Genomic DNA, 19,375 nt, shown 5'->3' with positions numbered 1-19,375 from the left:
CAGATATATTAATTTATTTTAGAACTCCTTAGAACTACCAGCAGTGTTTTCAGCCTCATTGGCATAAACTTTAAAATAAACTTTATAAGTGAAGTAAGGACTGAGTTGGTTGCCCGCTTAAACTTGGCAGAGTGTGGCAGGAGCACTATTCCATTTTCTTTCTCTCTGTAGTTTGTTAGGGAGATCGCTACCAGAAAAACATTGCGTGGCAGAGCTCACTTCTGTGATGGCTTCTCTGAGACAGAATTGGTTTTAGTTTTGGCTGTAGGATCTGTTTGTGTGTTTCCTTTCCTTGTGTGGGAAGAAGTGGAAGCCGACAGGTAGGGTGGAAGAACCAGCTTACTCCCAATACTGTAACATAAGATGGCATGACCAAGGGTGATACTCTGGAGCTGGCTTCTCCATTGTCTCTGAGACCTCAATTAAGATGGCTTTTAAGATGGTTATCAAGGTCAAGACATGCATTCTCTGAGTGGCAGATGCAGCCATACCCACACATGCCACCTTGCTCGCACCACCTCATTCCACTGTCCAACTTATTGCCCACCTCTGCCTTTCTTTCCCTAAAGGCTTTCTTTGGCCATCAAAGCCTTGGCTGTCCCACACAGAGGCAGCAAAGAAATTATTTGGGAAATTAACACTGTCTGAGGAGTGGTCTTCAACCAATGACAAGAGTTGGCAGATAGTTACCCCAGTGATTCCAACCCTTGGATGAGATACATGGCTCCCAGATTCACTGTTTCCCAGAATCCTCTGGGGCCCTCAGTTTGATAATGGTTTGATGGTTTGATAAAGAACCATTTGTTGTCTACCTTCATTGCCTTGTCTCAACTCTTACTCCCACAGTGATGTTTTCTTCATCTCCCCAGTAAACTAGGAGTACTCAAACACTTGTCTCAAGGTCCACTCCCAAGAGAACCCAAACTAAGACTTTATGCAAATCAAATAAATTCTAGTGCATATCTGTATCTGGGCTGAGGATCTAGAGAGTGGACACTCAGGAAAGATCCAGTTAGGCCCATTGACTTTTGATTGATATTGTCAATGTTTTAGTTGTAAGTACAGCTAACAAAGTGAAAGCAATCTTCCTCAATCCAATTTGATGATTTAATCTATGCTCACTTCATATATTTTTTTTCAAAATTTAAGAAGCTTCAGTGACATGAACTTGAGATATTTACTCTTCTATATGAGTTAAAGTTGTGCTGGGATCTGCTCTAAAACTTTTTTTGGGGGGGGGGGATTTATTTATTTATTTTAGGGAAGAAGAGAGAGAGAGAGAGGAAGGTTCAAAGGGAGAGAGAAAGACGCAGACTCTGCAATGAGCAGAGAGCCTGATGTAGTGTCTATCTCATGACCCTGAGATCATGACCTGAACTGAAACCAAGAGTCATATGCTTAACTGACTGAACTACCCACATACCCCAAGGGTTTGGTATTTTTAATTTATCCTCATGTGAAAATCCGATCATCTCCATAATTGTTTGGGTTGATTTTTTTCAGGATCTCAGGATCCCACTGTATTTCAGGTGAAGATGTACATTTAGCAGAATGCCTTCCATTTTATTTTAAAGGTTTCTCTCATGGATTCACGGAACAAAGATTTACTTTGTACTTATAATGTATGTCGTCTGTAAGACTCCAGTGATTCATTACATTTCTTGGAATTTTGATATGTTGCAACTCATTAAATTAATGTATCTAGGGAAGACATGACTTCAACGCTTTTTAAATTTTCTTAACAATTTAAACTTATCCTTTCAGAAGGAAGTGTATTTTCTCTGCTCTACACACCCAAGACACTCTATCTGTACCTTTCTGATGTCACTTCTACTTTAGCTTGCAAAAAAAATTTTTTGGCAATTTTTTTTTAATATAACCTCTACTAGTTTATAAACTTCCACACCGTCTAAAACATGTTCTATATAAAACAGACACCAACTACTTATATAATCCCTTCAGAGAATTTTACTCTTAGAACTTAAACTTGCTCATGATGAAGCTTATTTGCCACTTTCATATGCATTCACAGTTTATTGATATAATCTTGGATTTACTTTTTATCATGTAGACATTTCATTATCTGAAGAAACAAAACAAGACAATTAAATATCTATTTTCATAGAGGTTTTCTTTCTAGTACATTGGAAAGGGGTCAAGGAAAATTTCTGCTTTGAACTGGTAGAAGACTTCCAGGTTTCTCCCCCATGTTAAGAGTCTATAAATTACTAGGGGTAACACATGCTTACTGATAACTGAACAAGACCACTGAAAGAGAAGTTTCTTCTTTTGCTGTTAAGGGCCTTGTCCCACTTTGCTTGTTATCTCAGTGGTCATAAAAATCAGTCCCATATGATAAGTACATTTAGGTAATTCCAATGAAAATCTAATATCATTGCCTGTGTGGAATGTAACTATTTGAGTCCCAAGAAATATGGTAGAAACTCATAGCTAACTGGATTGCATATTATATCTCAATTTATGAGTCCTTTCAAATGAATGTGCAAGATAACACAGATTTCTTATTCATCTAACATTTTAAAGGGATTTGTGGGATTAAATTAAATACAGCTAGTCTGGACATTGAAGAGGGCAGGGCTGTTTCTGCAGTGAATGGTAAGAACATGAAGTGTGAATTCTTTTCACTATCACTTTTTTCTATGACGTTCTTATCATACACTGATACCTAGATTACTGTAGGAAAGAGCAATTCTCATGTGAATCAGAAGATTATTAGAGGTTGTGTTGTTAAATATTAATCATAAATGGTATTAAATGTCTCAGATCAAGTCATAATGCACAATCAAATGTAAGGGAAACAGCAGACACAGAAGAGGAAAGAAAGACAAGCAAAAATTGAAAAATAAGGACTATTTTTTTATATTTCAGGCTGTGCTAACTACTTTTACATACGTAATTTCACTTCTCACAGAAATTTTGCAAGGGAAGTATTATTTCCAGGTCTCTGCTGAGGTTGCTGAAAGGCAGGATACATTTTTTGGGGTCACATCCCAAGGCAGGTCAGAGTCCAAATCCTTGATTAGGAGTAAGGGGGAGAGAGAGACAAAGAGAGAGAAGAAGAGGGAGGAGGAGGAGGAGGAGGATGAGAAGGAAAAGGAAGAGGAGGAGGAAGGGTCAGGGAAGAAAAAAATGAGGAGGAGGAAAAGGAAGAAGACGACGGAGGAGGAGGAGGAGGAGGAGGGAGGGAGGGAAGAAGGAAGGAAAAGGGTAATGTATAGGGTGAAAGTGATGACGAATAAAGGGCCACAAGAACTGGAAGAACAGAGATGAGGGTGGGAATAAAGCAGGGAAGTGTTCTGGTGTATTCTGTGTCAAGGTAGGGTCTTCATCTTTGACAAGAGCAAGAGTTACAGTTATGTACAGGACACTGGTTCTCTTTTCCTAAAAATTACCTCAGCTGAGCCTAAACAAAAGAACTTTACTAAAAATCAGTTATTGTGGAGAAAATAGTTAGGATTGTCTTGAAAGAATAAAAAAGATGCTTCATGGAAAAAGCTTTATTTCATTTGCTCTGAATATATTAACTTTTGGTGAATGTCTAGGGTGTTTCACTTGTCAGTCTCGACTTTCCATGGCTGTAATGCAGTCAATCAAATTTTAAAAGAATTACCCCTTCTTTGAAAGAGGTTAATTGACTAGACCCAAAGTTTGGGTCCCAGTGGAGTAGATGGGGAAACTGGGAAGTCTGGGGGCTGTTACCCACAGGGAGGCAGGTGTTGGGCCAAGGCCAGGGATGCTCCAACTCTCCTACCTCCGATGGCTGTAAGAGGGCACCAGGCCCTGTGGAGACCTCAATGGTTAATGTGAAGTTTGTAAATGCACTCGCTTTTACGAACAGGGCATCAGGATGCATTATTAATGCCTGACTGAGAAGGATACCAAGAGGCTTTTGTGGTTTATGCAGTAAACTGTGTTTTCACTTAAGAGTGGAATATAGTAAATACACATTGATGATACAGGCAATAGTAATCATAAAACCACAGCACAGGCAGGCTGACAACAGAGGGGCAGGCTGACAACAGAGGCCTGCTGCCAATTTGCAGCTAATTCGATGGTAAACGTTTGCCTTTAAAATGTTTCTATCCAAGGTAGATGGGTATTCACAAACCCTCTGTAATGTCTAAAAACTTTGTTCACAAAAAGATCTCTGAATTTCCACCATTAGAAAATCCAGCGTATTCTTCAGATACAATTTGGCTCATGAACTTATTTAATAGTTGCTGTTTTGAGAATACAACTCTTTTTCCATTTTTAAGTAATATAATTAAAAATGCAAGGAATTGAAACCATTTAAAAAATATATTTTTGAAAGGTACGGTCCTTCTAGAAATCATGTTTTCTTACCCAGCTTGTTGTTCTGAAAGAACTTGGCATTTATGAAAACTTCAGGGCTTTCTTCAACTAAAGAATATGCTTGTCAACAAAGAGGGAGCTTGGATATCCTCAGTTCACAAATCCTTGATTTATGAACCACTAGGTAGCACAGATAGACTTTTCTGGCTGCCCATCACTGCTGAAGCCACAGCCAGGGGAGCCATTTCAATGGCAGTTTGGGTAAAACGGGTTTCTGGCCAAGTAGTCTCCCCACTATGTGGTTACCTGGAGGAAGAGTCTTAATGGCAAACAATCAAATTAGGACAGATCAATGGGAGTGCAACCCATTCTTAGGTTGGAAGCTACCCTTAGTGCAATACATTCCTGCCAACCAAGCCACATACATGTAGGCTTTGTTACAAATATGCATTTCAGAATATTTCCTCCACAAACCCTAAGAGAACATTTAAGGTCATGCTACAGAAATCCCAGCAGCAGATTCCACATGGTTCTTCAAACAAAAACAAAAATAAAAGCAAAACAACAGCCTACTCTTTCTGTGTATTCTAATAGGACCAGCTTTTTGTCTATGATTTGCAGCATTATGAATGTTAGGTTTATAAATTATGTTATCTTTCATACTCACGATAGTCCTCTGTGCTCTTGAAAGAATGGAAGGAAGGAAAGAAAGGACGAAGGGAGGAAGGAAGGAAAAAAACACATCCAAAAAGAAGAGTTTGTTTTCATAGCACTCAGCAATAAACAAGCAATTTAGGAACAAGGAAAAGACCCCATGTATATGAAAGGGAAAGAGGTTGGTTGACCATGGGTTTACCTCAAGCAAAATGCGATATATTTAATGTATAGTTTTACGTTCAGAGGAAACAAAGAGCTTTAGAGATTTTTAGCCTCTGTTCTTTATTGCTTATCTTTAAATTATACATTGCTTCTATTTCCTTCAAGACAGAAGATGGTCTCAATGATTACAAGAAGAATTGGGCAATATCCATGGGGAAATTTCTCTATAAATAGGATAAAATACTTTTTACAGTTTAAAGGTTCATCTACAGGGCCAGCTGGCTCCAGAGTGGTCTTTCTCATTTGTTCCAAGTCTTTCCAGTGTATTCACCTGTCGTTCTGCCTCACTCTCTCACCTCCTCTCATACTCTCTCTCATTTAAGATGTTCTCATACGTGATCAGCAGCCTATCTTTCTAAGCACTGCCTGAGGTAAATATTTGTGATTTCTTTTTTTCACAGACCATAGAAAAGTATAAGAAGAAGGATCGATATTTCTGAATCTCCTTGTTCAGAACACATGAAGGGAAGTTGGATTCAGTGGCTGCATTACTGATCTCTGAGGATAAGCGGCTGAACTATTTAGCAGTCAAAAATATATGCTTTAATGTTAGATTATGGTTTTGCATTCTTTAGCTTGTCATAAAATTTATTGCACTGCAGAATGATTACATGATGTTTTTGGATTAGGCCCAGATGTAGATCCAGAATGTAAATTTGCAAAGAGAAATGTGTAACATATGGTCTGGAATCCTGTGAAGGTTATGAAACCTCTGGGTCTCAAGGGTTAGTATGACCTAGATGTTATTAAAACAAGGTAATTTAAAATATATTTATACTTTTTCATTATGTTTGTGCCATTAGCTGAAAAAGAATGAGATACTAGCAGGTCTGAGGGTGAAAAAAATCTGATGACATAAGCTTTTGCCCTGTGAAGTGTTTATTCTATCTCCACCCAATTGCCAGAGAGCCTGAATGCCACCTTCACCCTTCAGGAAGGAAAAAGTGTTCTGCTTTTCACTCAGCTAGTTCCATTTTTGATGGAGCCAGTATTCAGAGACTCTAGGTTGATTCTGGGGTCCTGGATTCTTTTCCTTCTTGGAATTTGTAGGTACGCATTTTTAGCCCGAGACTGAACACATAGTTAGATGCTATAGACTGAAGGTTTGTGTCCTTCCAAATCTCAAGTTGATGCTCTAGCCCCCACTGTGATGGCATTTGAATATGGAGTCTTTGGAAGCTACTCAGGATTAAATGAGGTCATGAGGAGGTGGTTCTCACAATGGGGTTAGTACCCTTATAAAAAGAGACACCAGAGACCTTGTTCTCTCTCCTCAAACACACTAAATTAAGAGGCCATGCATGGACACAGTGGGAAGATGGCCATCTGTTAGTCAGGAAGATAGACTTCACCAGGATCCAGTGTGGCTGGCACCTTCAATCTTAAACTACCAGCCTCCAGAACTGTGAGAAAGTAAATTTTTGTTGTATAAACCACCCAGCCTGTGGTATTTTGTTATGGCAACCTTAGCAGACTAAGACATCAGATATAATAAAAGAAGATTGAATTAAATAGAGGAGGCTCTTCTTACCTTCTGAGTCATAGCCACACAGAAACATCATGTCTTAATTCTGCAACCAGGAAGTGTTACCCGTTAGGGTCTGTGATCAAAGGAGCGAGACTGATACAAAGCGAAGGAGAAGCAAAACTTTATTTCGAGCCAAGCATCGAGAATCAAACCGACCGTTCAGGGCTGCCTCTTACAGAGAGAGTGATCCCTCCCAGCCTTACATACTAACTTTTATAGAGCAAAGGCCATGTGGTTGAGCCTGGCCACACACAGGTGGCCAATGAGATTGTAACACACAGAGAAAGTTACATAGTCATGCTAGGTCACACACAGGTGGCCAATTGAATTACAATTCACCCTATAGTAGCTATTTGAACTAGCCTATCACCTTAGTCATAATTGGTGCCGAAAATGAGCCCAAAAGGCAGGGCCCACATTTGTTAAGGAGTTAGTCCCCACCTGGCCAGACTCATCCTTGCATTTGGGCTCTGTTATCTCCACCTGACCTGACCGCCCTTGTATTTGGGCTCTGTTATCAGGGACCGATTGACCATATTTTACTGGTTTCCCGGACTTGCTTCTAAGTAAGTTCCTCTGGGGGGGGGGGGGGTGGCGGGGTGCAGTGTCAGTTTAAGTTTTACTGCATAAACAACAAAATCACTGTTTAACCAAGATGAAATTGCTCTGGCTAAGTAGGCCCTTACATTACCTAACAGGAAAAAGTTTCAAATTAAAGGTCTTGACATTAGGAGATTATCCAGAATCATCCGAGGGCCCAAAGCCAATCACATGTGTCCTTGTAAGTAAGAGATAAAGAGAGACTCCAGGCATGCGGAAAAGGAGGAGGTAAGGTAATGGTGGACGCAGAGGTAGGGTTGATGTAACCACAAGGCTAGGAAGGCTGGCAGCTCCAGGAAGCTGGATGGGGAAAGTGATACAATCTCCCCTTGAGCCTCTGGAAGGCCACTGCTCTGGCCACACCTTGATTTTGAACGTTCTGGCCTTCAGAACTATGAGAGAGGAAATTTCTGTTGTTTTAAGCATGGAGACTGTGGTGATTTGTTACCTACCTTAGGAAATGAATACTCTTCAACTTCTCAATCTTCCTCCATGCATTGTTTGCTAACTGGATATGCAAGCTTGGTGCCTGGGGTCACTCCCATGGCAAAGCAATAGCTATAAAGCAGAAGTTGATAGAGTGTGAACTGAGGCCTTAAGCCTGGCTGACTGGCCTACAGAATGGGGAGACTCAGGGAAGGTCCTCTAGCTTCTGGGTCTTTGCTGACAAGAAAAACCTCCTCCCTGGTCTGGGGGGCAAACTCAAAAAGAGCAGTTAGGCCTTGGTATCTCTCAACAGTAGACTGGCGACTGTGCTGGGAGTGGGCGGCACTGCTGTCAAATCATACCTTCATTCTTTGAAAGGGACAGATGAATTTTCTTTCTAACATCTCTACCCTGCTTTGTTTTTATGACAAAGAATGCCTGGAGAACGCTTCTGGAAGATGAACACTTCTATATAGCTACCAGCTAGCAGGGAAAGAGGGAAAGGCTCCCTCCATGAGTCTTTCTCTACTACTTGCTCTAAAGCTTGGTTAAGGGGAAAGCCATTTGGTGGCTGGAAAGGCCTGCTGTTCTCAAGGGACCAGGAGAAGGGGTTTCTCTGAGAACACTTTTACTCAAAAAGACCGACTTTCTCAAAAACCAGCCCATGATTAATTGGTTAAAAGTTTAATTTTTCATCCCTGTTGGGGATTTGGCTGTGGCTCAGCCCAGTAATGGATAACACATGCAGAAACTCTCTTGCTACCTCCACCTTCTCCTCCAGATTTCTTTCTCCTTTTTAGTTCTGCATCTAATGTTTGGTGAGTTTCTTTGCTTGTTTGCATTTGCCAGGAAAAAGTAGTGTTTGCCTGGTTCTCTTGTTAGTCAACTTGTTCTTAGGAATGGTATGGATGGCTGGGCCAACTGCCCAGTTCCCTGTTCCTCTGCTTTAAATAATCAAAACTTAAAGCATAAATACTAACAAATACCATCTGTGTCATCTTTTAAAAATCTTTCTAGTAATCTCAAAAGCTTTAAGTAATTACTCACAAAGAAAATAAAGCATAGAGAAGAGCTCTGAACATCTCTGCCTTCCTGTTTATGATGAAAAACTTTGAACAAACAAATATTTTACAGAGTAAATGCCTGAGAACTTATGCCAGTAAGGCCAAGAGATTGCATAAAAAAATAACATTCTTCACACAAGGGATTCAGCTGTGTATTAGAGAGTCAATTATTTATTGAATTACTTCCTTTCTCCCTCTCTTTGACCTTTCTGGAGGTCACCCACAACCTGGTTAAGGAGTCACTGAGATTTTTCATTCATTCAGCATCTGAAACATTCAGACCCTTGGTTATGTGCTGAACTTAATAGGAGCATTGGAAGTGTGATGAAAGAAGGGAAGATTCTAACAGAAAGAAAGCTTCCCCCATAACTAGACGTCCATTATCCATGGATCAGAAGGGCCAAGAGTTCTTGACCATTGATCCCATTGAGGCAGGTCTGGTTTTGGCCAGATCTGAGATGTGCAGATGCATTATGAACTTGTCCTGGGGAAACTGCTCGGGCTTAATTGAGCAAGCCCCACTGGGGAGATTCTAGATATCTTAGTAGTCATCTATATTTGGACTCAGTAATTCCAGAGTGAGTCATCCAGTGTACTGAAAAGATCCATCCATTTGGAAAAATGTTTCTCAGCTCAGAAATGTCCCCAATGCACATTTTCCTCCATAGATATGCCTACCTTAATGTGATCATACACTAAATTTTTACTGTTTGTAGCAACCAGAGAAATATAAAAATTACTTCTGAGAATAGTCTTGCTGACCCAGTCACAAACATTCATGGACACTTGTTGCCTTCTGGGTATTATACAAGGTAAGTCTCATCAAAGGTTCGAGCAGTTTGGAAGTTGACAATATGTTTTAAACACAGAAACATATAGCAGGTCTTTGAATTTTTCACATCTAGAACATTTCACCTGAGATGTTTGAAACTCCATGCTGGCAATATATCAATCACTTAAAGTAACATCATGGCTTGATTCACTCCTGGAAAAGTCAAGAAAATCATATTAAGGCTTGAACATCACACTTTGCTTATCCAGGTGAATTGCTCACTTAAGGCGCAAATGACTCCAAATTGTTGAACGAAAGACTGCGTTATGGGCTAATGTTATGCATATCTAGTCCAGATTGTAATAGGTAACCATACCAGAGACGGTGGTCATGCATTTATTCAGGTTAACCACACCAGTGATGGTCATACTACAGTGCTCTCAATTCTTTAAACTGAAGATTCCTGAGTTGTTAAAAACTGAAGAATGTCTTTCATTTGCCAGAGAAAATGGTGGGAGTTTAAGATATAAAAATTCCTTTCTCCTTATCTAAAAATTAGGAGGAACTTGACAAACTTCACCTTTATCTAGTGTTTACATGAGATTTACATTAGGTGTAGGGGAGTATAGCATAGAACATTTATCTGGGGAATTGGACAAAATGGAAGAGACATCTCAGTAAAATGTGGTAATTAATCAAACATAGTTACAGATGGGGGCAGTGTGAACCAAGATTAAGGGCACTAAACTCAGCCTAAATTGGTCAGGAATGGTGATGTTTGCTCTGGGTCTTCAAGTACCTGGAGGAGATTTGTAAACACAGTTCAGAAGGACAAATCACAAATAGAGAACATTACACGCAAAGGCACAGAACTGTCAAAGTTTGTGTAAGCGTTATAGTTTGGAATTCTAGGAGCAAAATGTGATCTGAAAACTGGTAAGAAAGCAAACTGGAGAATGGAAAGCCATTCATAAGAAGCTTCTATGCTGTGCTGAGGATACTGGGCCTTATTCCAAGCGTATTAGAAAGGTCTTTCAAGGTCTGTCCAGCAGGAATCCAGACAGCAGATTGTAATGCTCTGGCTAAAAGAAGGTAAAGTATTGTACTAAGTTAGTCAAGAAGGAAAGAAAAGGATAAATATAAATTTTTTAAGAGAAAATTTGTTTACATGCAAAAAGCTGTGCATAGTTAATGTATACAACTTGATGACTTTAAAGGCAAGTACATATCTATGAAACTATCACTACAATCTATGCCACAGATCTATCTGTTACCTCCAAAAATTTCTTCCCACCATGTTATTTATTATTATTTTTTGTACTAAGAACATTTACATAAGATTTACCAGCTCAGACAATTTATAAATATATACTACGATATTGCTACATATAGGCACTATGCTGTACAGTAGATCTCTAAGACTTTTTCATCTCATGTAACTGCAACTTTGTACTCTTTGGCTAATACTTTTCTATTTCCAATTGGCAACTGGAATTGCCAACTGGCAATTACCAATCTTCTCTCTGCTTCTATGATTTTGACTATTTTATTCATAATGTAAGTGATATCATATGGTATTTGCCTTCCTGTGTCTGGCTTATATCACTTCCCATAATATCTGCTGGGTTCATTTATATTCTTGCAAATAACAGGGTTTCTTTCTTTCTGAAGGCTGAGTAATACTCCATTACATGTATACATGTATACATCACATTTTCTTTATGCATTCATCCCTCAATGAAGTTTAGTTTGTGTCCATGTCTTGGCTGTTGTGAATAATGTTGCAATAAATGTGGGAGTGCAGATGTGCCTTGGAGATCCTGATTTCCATTCCTTTGGCTAATACCCAGAAGTAGGATTGCTAGATCATATGATAGTTCCATTTTTAATTTTTGGAGCTGTACCAATTTACATTCCCAGAAGCAGTGCACAATTTCTTTTACTCCACATCCTTGCCAACATTTTTTATCTTTTCTTTCATTTTGTTTTTGAAAATAGCCGTATTCTAACAGGTGTGAGGTGATATTTCATTGTGGTTTTGCTTTGCATTTCCCTGACCATCTTTGATGTTGAGCACTTTTTCATACACCCATTAGCTATTTGTATGTCTTTTTTGGAGTAACGTCTATTTAGTTCTTTTGCCCATTTTTAAATTGGGTGGTTTTTTGCTATTGAGTTGTAGGAGTTCTTTATATATTTGAATATTAACTATCAGATATATGGTCTGAAAATATTTTCTTCAATTATGTAGGTCACCTTTTGATTTTGTTGATGGTTTCTGTTGCTATGCAGAAACTTTTTAGTTTGATGTAATTCCACTTGTTTATTTTTGCTTTTGGCACTTGTGCTAATATCCAGAAGTTTTTCCCTATGTTTTCTTCTAGAAGTTAAGGTCTTATATTTACTACAAATTCAGTTTTTACATTTAAATCTTTAATTCATTTTGAGTTGATTTTTGCATCGTGTGAAATAGGGTCCAATTTCTCTTTCTTTCTTCCTCCCTCCCTTCCTCCCTCCCTTTCTCCATTCCTTTCTCCTTCCTTCCTTCCTTCCTTCCTTATGTGACTATCCAGTTTTCCCAACACCAGTTATTGAAGAGACTATCCTTTCCCCACTGTGTAGTCTCACAGCCTTTTTTTTTTTTTTTATAAATGTTTGTTTTTTTTATTTGACAGAGATCACAAGGAGGCAGAGAGGCAGGCAGAGAGAGAGAGAGGAGGAAGCAGGCTCCCCGCCAAGCAGAGAGCCCGATGTGGGGCTTGATCCCAGGACCCTGGGATCATGACCTGAGCCAAAAGCAGAGGCTTTAACCCACTGAGCCACCCAGGCGCGCCTCTCACAGCCTTTTTAAGGATCACTTGGCCATGTACATGTGGGTTTATTTCTGGGTTTCTACTGTATCGCATTGATTAATTTGTCTGTTTTTATGCGAGCATCATGCAGTTTTGTTTACTGTAGCTTTGTAATATATTTGATATCAGAAAGTGTAATGCCTCCTGCTTTATTCTTGCTTAATGTTGCGTGGCTATTTGAGGTCTTTTACAGTTCCATATAAATTTTAAGATATTTTCTGTTTCTATAAAAAATGCCATTGGGATTTTTGGAAGGAGATTGCATTGAATTGGTAGAGTACTTTAGGCATTTTGACAACATTGGTTCTCCCAATCCATGAACCCAGCATGGTTAAATTTATTTTTCAGTATTTCATTCATTTTAATGCTATTTTAAGTGGGATTATTTTGCTAATTTCTTTTTTGGATAATTTGTTGTTAAGATATAAAACATAGCTGATTTTTTGTATATTAATTTTGTATCCCGCAGTTATGCTAAATTCATTTATTAGCTCCAAAAGTTTTTTTTCAGTCTCTAAACTTTTCTACATATAAGATCATGTTATCTGAAAATAGAGATAATTTTACTCTTCCCTTTCTGATGTGAATATTTTTAATTTCTTTTTTCCTGCCTAATTGTTCTGGCAAGGACTGCCAGTACTATTTTTGAATGGAGTGGCAGGAATAGACATCCTTGCCTCATTTTTAAAAATATAAGGATGCTTTTGCATTTGTGTTCATGAAAAATATTAGTTTGTAGTGTTCTTGTTATGCTCCTTTTGTAAAATGAATTAGAAAGTATTCTCTAATTCTCTATTTTCTGAGTTTATAAAGAATTTTTTTATTTCTTCCTTAAACGTTTAATTGAATTCACCAGTGAAAGTATTTGGGCCTGGAGATTTCTTTGTGAGAATTTAATAACTTTAATTGCTTTTCCATTTGTTTTTATATCCACTTGGAAAATTGTACCTTTTAATTATTTTATCTAATTTATCAAATTTTGAACTTATTTAAAACATTTTTTGAACTTACTAACATAAAGTTGTTATTCATAATAATTATCTTTGTAATGTTTGTACAATCTGTAGTGATGTCTCTCGTCCACTTCTGACAAGGTCTACTTCTATCTTCTCCTTTTCCCCCCAAAATCAGTCTTGTGAGAAGCTTATCAGTTTTACTTATCTTTTTAAAGAGCAAGATACTGATTTTATTTATTTTCTCTCTTCTTTTTTCATATTTTATTCATTGCTTTCTTCTTCTTTCTCTATTTCTATTTCCTTTACTACATTAGGTTTAATTTGTTCTTTTTCTAATTTCTTAAGGTGACAACTCAGAACATTGATTGTAGTTCTTCTTTTCTAGCATCAGTATTTAACTTTGAAGTACTATTTTGTTTGCATCTGACAAATTTTGACACTTTTGTAATTTTTGATTTTTTGATTTAATGACTGAATGACATCCCTTGGGATTTCTTATTTGGTCCATTGATTATTTGAAAGTGATTAATTTCTAAACATTTAGAATTTTCCTATATATGTTATTATTACTGAGTTTTAATCCTATCATGGCCAGAGAACATGTGCACATGATTCCAATCTCTTAAATTTTAGATTTTTTTGTATGACTGAATATATGCTGCATGCTGGTAAATGTAGTTTATATAGTTATAAAGAATATGTATTTTGCTTTTGTTGAGTTTAGTGTTCTATAAATATCAATTTGCTCTAGGTTTTTGATAGTGTTGTTCAACCATTCTGTCTTTGATGATTCTTTTGTCTGACTGTTCTATCAATTGCTGGTCCAAAGACTGTTAAGAATTTTTTACTTCCCTAAAACTTTATAAACACCCCCCCCAAAGAATATGCTGAAAGTCTAAAATATTTACTCTCTATAACTTTAGAGAAAAAACCTGCTGACTTCTGGGTTAAAATCTCCAACTCTGTGAAATTATTTGCTTCTTTCACATTGGATATGAGAAATATGTGCAGTGTAAAAAACATACAAGTGTGGTCGCTTGTAAATCCTGAACAGGGAAACAAAATAAACCAAACATCAGTGTTAAATATTTAAAGATAAGCAACAATTCAAGGCGGAAAGACTAAAATGGGAGAAAATGAATGATTTTATATCAATAATATGCAATTATTACTTCAAAACATGATATAAATGGTTTATACTGCATAAATTTTTGTGTATTTGCTTGTTTTTCCTAAATATTTTTTGATAATCGTACAACTTGAAAGATCTTACCAAAGGTCATTTGTTTTCAATGCTGTGTAAAATTCTGTTGCATGAAATACTGTAATAGTATATTATTTTTGGATTCAGAGCTAAAAAAAATATGAGTATATAAAAATTTATGAGAAATTTAAACTTAAGAAGTAATATAAAGGTTTCAGTTGAGGAGGAAGGAAGATAGGTGGCCCTGTCTATGAATTAACTGTTCTATCAATCTTTTGGTTTTCATATATTTGTTGTGTTATTTTTATAACTTTATTTTCTTAAGTATTGTACAAAGTGCATAAATAAAAATTAAATGATAAATCCTCATTTTGTCAATATGAGTTTTATGAAATTCAATGTGCTAAAACTAATTGCATTAAAATACATAGAGCAGGGGCGCCTGGGTGGCTCAGTCGGTTAAGCGGCTGCCTTCGGCTCAGGTCATGATCCCGGCATCCTGGGATCAAGTCCCGCATCGGGCTTCTTGCTCCGCAGGGAGCCTGCTTCTCCCTCTGCCTGCCTCTCTGCCTGCCTGTACTCTCTCTAGCTCTCTGACAAATAAATAAATAAATTCTTTAAAAAAATACATAAAGCAAATTGACAGAAATGAAATAGCATTGGGAGACTTTAAAATATTGCTCAGCATCTAAGGCTAATGGTAGTAAAGAAAATAAAGGATAAAAAGCTTAGTAAATCACTAGAGTTTTACTAAGTGACTAAAAATTTACTAAGTTGTGTAAGCTATTTTAGTACATGCATATGAACTTTTTATCCTACACACCAAGAATGACTCTGTCATTGTTCATTGAATATATTTAAAGAATCAATGATATATTAGACCACAAAAAAGCAGTATTTTCCCAAATTAGAAATTATGCAAGTCACATTTTATAAATATAACTATCATTAATTTCTAATTAGTCTAACATATTTTTAAAATGCCTTATTTGACTCAGTAGTTAGTAAGTGCTTGTTGATTGTTTTTTATTTCAACATGGTGCATTCACCTTCTGCCAAAACAAGTTTTTAACGGGTAGGTTTTTTCCCTTTAACTGTTTTATTCATTCAGGATTGATACTAATTCATGTTTGCAGACTCATTCCTTGTAGACTCAGTTTCTGCTGTAGGAGAACAACAACAAAAGACTCACTGATGTTGGTTTCATCGGCTGATGGGATAATTATCAATAATTCCTTATACAACATATTAATTTCAAGGATCAGGACTTATTTTTCCAGTCCTGATTGCATATGGAACACTTCTCTTATTCACTGCCATTTTAAAGAGTTGTTTTTCATTCAGGACAAAGGGTAGATTAAATTGGGCATTGAGGAGAATTATCTGACAAGGAGAACAAGAAGCAGATCTAGAAGGAGTCAAGGTTTGTTTAGCTTTGTTGGCTGAATGGGAAGCAGGTTTAGGCAGCAGCTAAGTAGGGAAGAAGATGCATAAGGAGACAGTTTGTGTCTATGAACTGTACAGTCCCATGCCCATGAGGCCCACCTGAGACAGCTATATGTGTGGGTTGTATTAGATAGAGACCAAAGGCAACAAATTAATTTTCTTGAATGTTGAGTTTGGGTGGGTACTAAGAAGAAGATATTTGTGTTTCCTGAAGGGAGAGGTGACAATGCAGATTAGAGAGAGCATTTGGATTACTCAGCTTTGAGACAACAGAATGTACGATTATTATTATTTTTTAGCAAGAGTTATGTAAAAAGATGGGAGTGTAAATAAATTAGCGGTTTATCTAAGAATTGCAAGGATGAAAGAAAACCAGGTAAAGATATGCACATCGCACTCCTATGTAACTACTGAGCGATAATAAAACACGAAGATGAAACTGAACAATTGCATAACATAATTAAGCAACAATGCCATTAGAAACATTTCATTGAGTTTTTGTAAGTAACAGTTCATGTCTGTTTTAAGGACAGTGGTTCAAGTAGTATGAACTTTAACATATACACGATTACACGTTTTTGCAATTCACATCATCAGCATGGTTAGAACCACCTACCTGCTAGATCATGTACCTGGGGAGGATTTTGAGTGTCTTGATCACAGAAGTCAAGGTCTCCCTGCTCAATGACATCCATTGTGGATGCATTCCAGGAAGTCATTTAACTTTATAAATAATGCAGTCTTTCTACAATTTCCTTTCCCTCTAGGTTTTGGTTTCTTGAATGATTTCAAAAATTATTCTGCAATAGCATTATTCCAGTGTTATTCCATTGTTTAAATTTTGGAAAGGGAAGGGTCTGGTGGCTTGATAGCTAAAGTGAAGTAGTGGAAGTAGAATGTTCACACTCACTGCTTGGCTCTGCAGGTTGCATTGCAACTTCATTTGGTAAAATAAATTGTTTGAGAAGATGTTGTTTGGAAGAATTCCTTGGCTCTAGTAAATACGCATTTTCTTTAGCTTTTTTAAGTGATTGCAATTCTTCTCCAACACTGTAATAAGAGCACCCACAGACCGTGACTTCTTCCCTTTCCTTGCAAAGGGAAGACAACCATTGGCTCAGGTCGTGTGTGGGACTGATGTAATAATGAGAAATTCCTGGTCTCATTTTAGTCCCATTTGTGATCCCATTTTGACCTCTGGCATTTAGACATGGAAGATTTAAAATATAAACTTTAAGCCATAATTATGCCAACATTCTCAGGCTTTTTGAGACAGGTTGGATGTTAGGAGAACTGGATGGCAGAGTCCCTGCATTCAGGAGAGTTCAGCTGCAAAAATGACAACCAACGATATGTTGATAAGTAAGGCCCATAACCAAAGTAGAGGGCCATGCCCCATCACTACCCAACCTGCAATCATTTCTTTTCACTACACAATGAGAACAAAAGCTGACCCTTGTAAACTTTTCTCTGTGCATTCACATGCAGGCACAAACACGTGTCCATGTGCATTTTTTTTTAAAAAACTGAGCTCATTCTAATGGTTTTTGATAAGCTGCTTTTCCCCGTCAACTACTTAAGGATATAGTAGCATACTGATGAACAAAGTTATTATTTTTAATGGTTTGGAGAGAGAATGCCCAAAATGGCCCATAAATGTGCTTACAATATATATAGCCAACTATGCCTATTGTTAATATTTTTAAAGTTGCTTACTATATATGCAAAACCCTTATGTTTATTTGTATTTCTTCCTTACTACATAATACATTATCTTTTCTTATATTTATTGGCTATTTGTCAATTGCCTTTTATGTCTTATCCAGTTTTCTGTTGTTTTTCTTATTGTTTGGTAATAACTCTTTGTTATTACAAATGCTATAGGTCTTTGGCATATAAAATGGGAATATTTCCTCTAGTTTTTTATTCATCTTTTATAAAAAATGTTTGAAGAACAGAAAATTAAAATTTTTATATAATTAAATATATCATTAATTCTTTTACAGTTTCTGTATTTAGTGCCATGCTTAGAAAAGACTTCACATTTGCAGGGCATAAATACACTGAGTTATAATTTCTTTTTTTCACTTTTTTATATAGTCATTTTTTTCATGTCCAATTTAACCCATCTAGGTTATATCACAAGGGTAAGTATCCATTCTTTATTATTTCCAATGACAATCATTAGCCTCCTCATTATTTATTGAATAATTCATTTTCCACTGTAGATTTAAAATGGAATGTCTCTACTTTGATATACTTCTTTGAGTCCTCTTGTGTTCCATTTATTTTCTGTCCTGTGAAGTAAATACACTGTTTAAATAGTTAATTTAAATTTAATTTAAATTATTAAATATATTTTAATATCTGATTGCATAAGTTCCAACACATTGTTTTACTTTTTCAGAATCTTCTCCTATGGTTTATCTTTCAGACATATTTTTTTTTTTTTTTTTTTTTTTTTTAAAGAGAGGGAGGGAGGGAGGAGGGAGGGGCTGAGAGTGAGGGAGAAAGAGAAAATCTTGAGGCTGGGCTTGATCTCAGGACCCTCTTTCAGACACATTTTATTTTTAATTTTTATTTATTCTTATTTACTTTAAAGATTTTATTTATTTATTTGACAGAGAGAAAGAGGAAGAGAGAGTGCACAAGCAGGGGGAGCAACAGGCAGAGGGAGAAGAGTAGCAGGCTCTCTGAGGAGCAGAGAGCCCAAGGCAGGGCTCCAACCCAGGACCCTGGGATCATGACCTGAGTAAAAGTCAGGTGCTTCACCGACTGAGCCACGTAGGCGCCCCTTAGACACATTTTAAAATCAGATTGACACTTTACAAGACTACTTCCCCCTCCCCCACCAACAACATTGAAATTTACACTGGGATTGATTACCTTTATAAATTAAGTTTGGGGAAATTTAGAATCCTTTCAGTTTTGAGTCTTCCCCTATAAAAATGAATCATACCTATTTATTTACTTAATTCCATGGTTTTTCAGTACATATTTCTATTTTTTTTCTTATAAACCTTAGACAATATATGGTAGGTGTGTGTTTATATATGTTATAATCTATTGGCATTGAAAAGGAAAGTCTTAGTCATAATATTTTTAGCTATTTATTAATATCATTGAAAATTTTAATTTTTGGATCTTATTTTATACTTACCTATTTAGCAATTTCTTTTATTGAGTCTACTATTTTCCCATTATTTCCTGAACTCTAGGACATTTCAGGTAAACAATCACAAAATTTGCAAATAATAAAGATTTTCACTTTCTGAGTTCATTAATTAATGCTGCAAAGTTTGTATTCCATTATAACATATGCCACAATTGATTT

The sequence above is a fragment of the Lontra canadensis genome, unplaced genomic scaffold (genome assembly GCF_010015895.1).
Source record: "Lontra canadensis isolate GAN:19392208 unplaced genomic scaffold, GSC_riverotter_1.0 scaffold57, whole genome shotgun sequence".
NCBI classification, from domain to species: domain Eukaryota; kingdom Metazoa; phylum Chordata; class Mammalia; order Carnivora; family Mustelidae; genus Lontra; species Lontra canadensis.
This window is presented reverse-complemented; position numbering follows the sequence as displayed.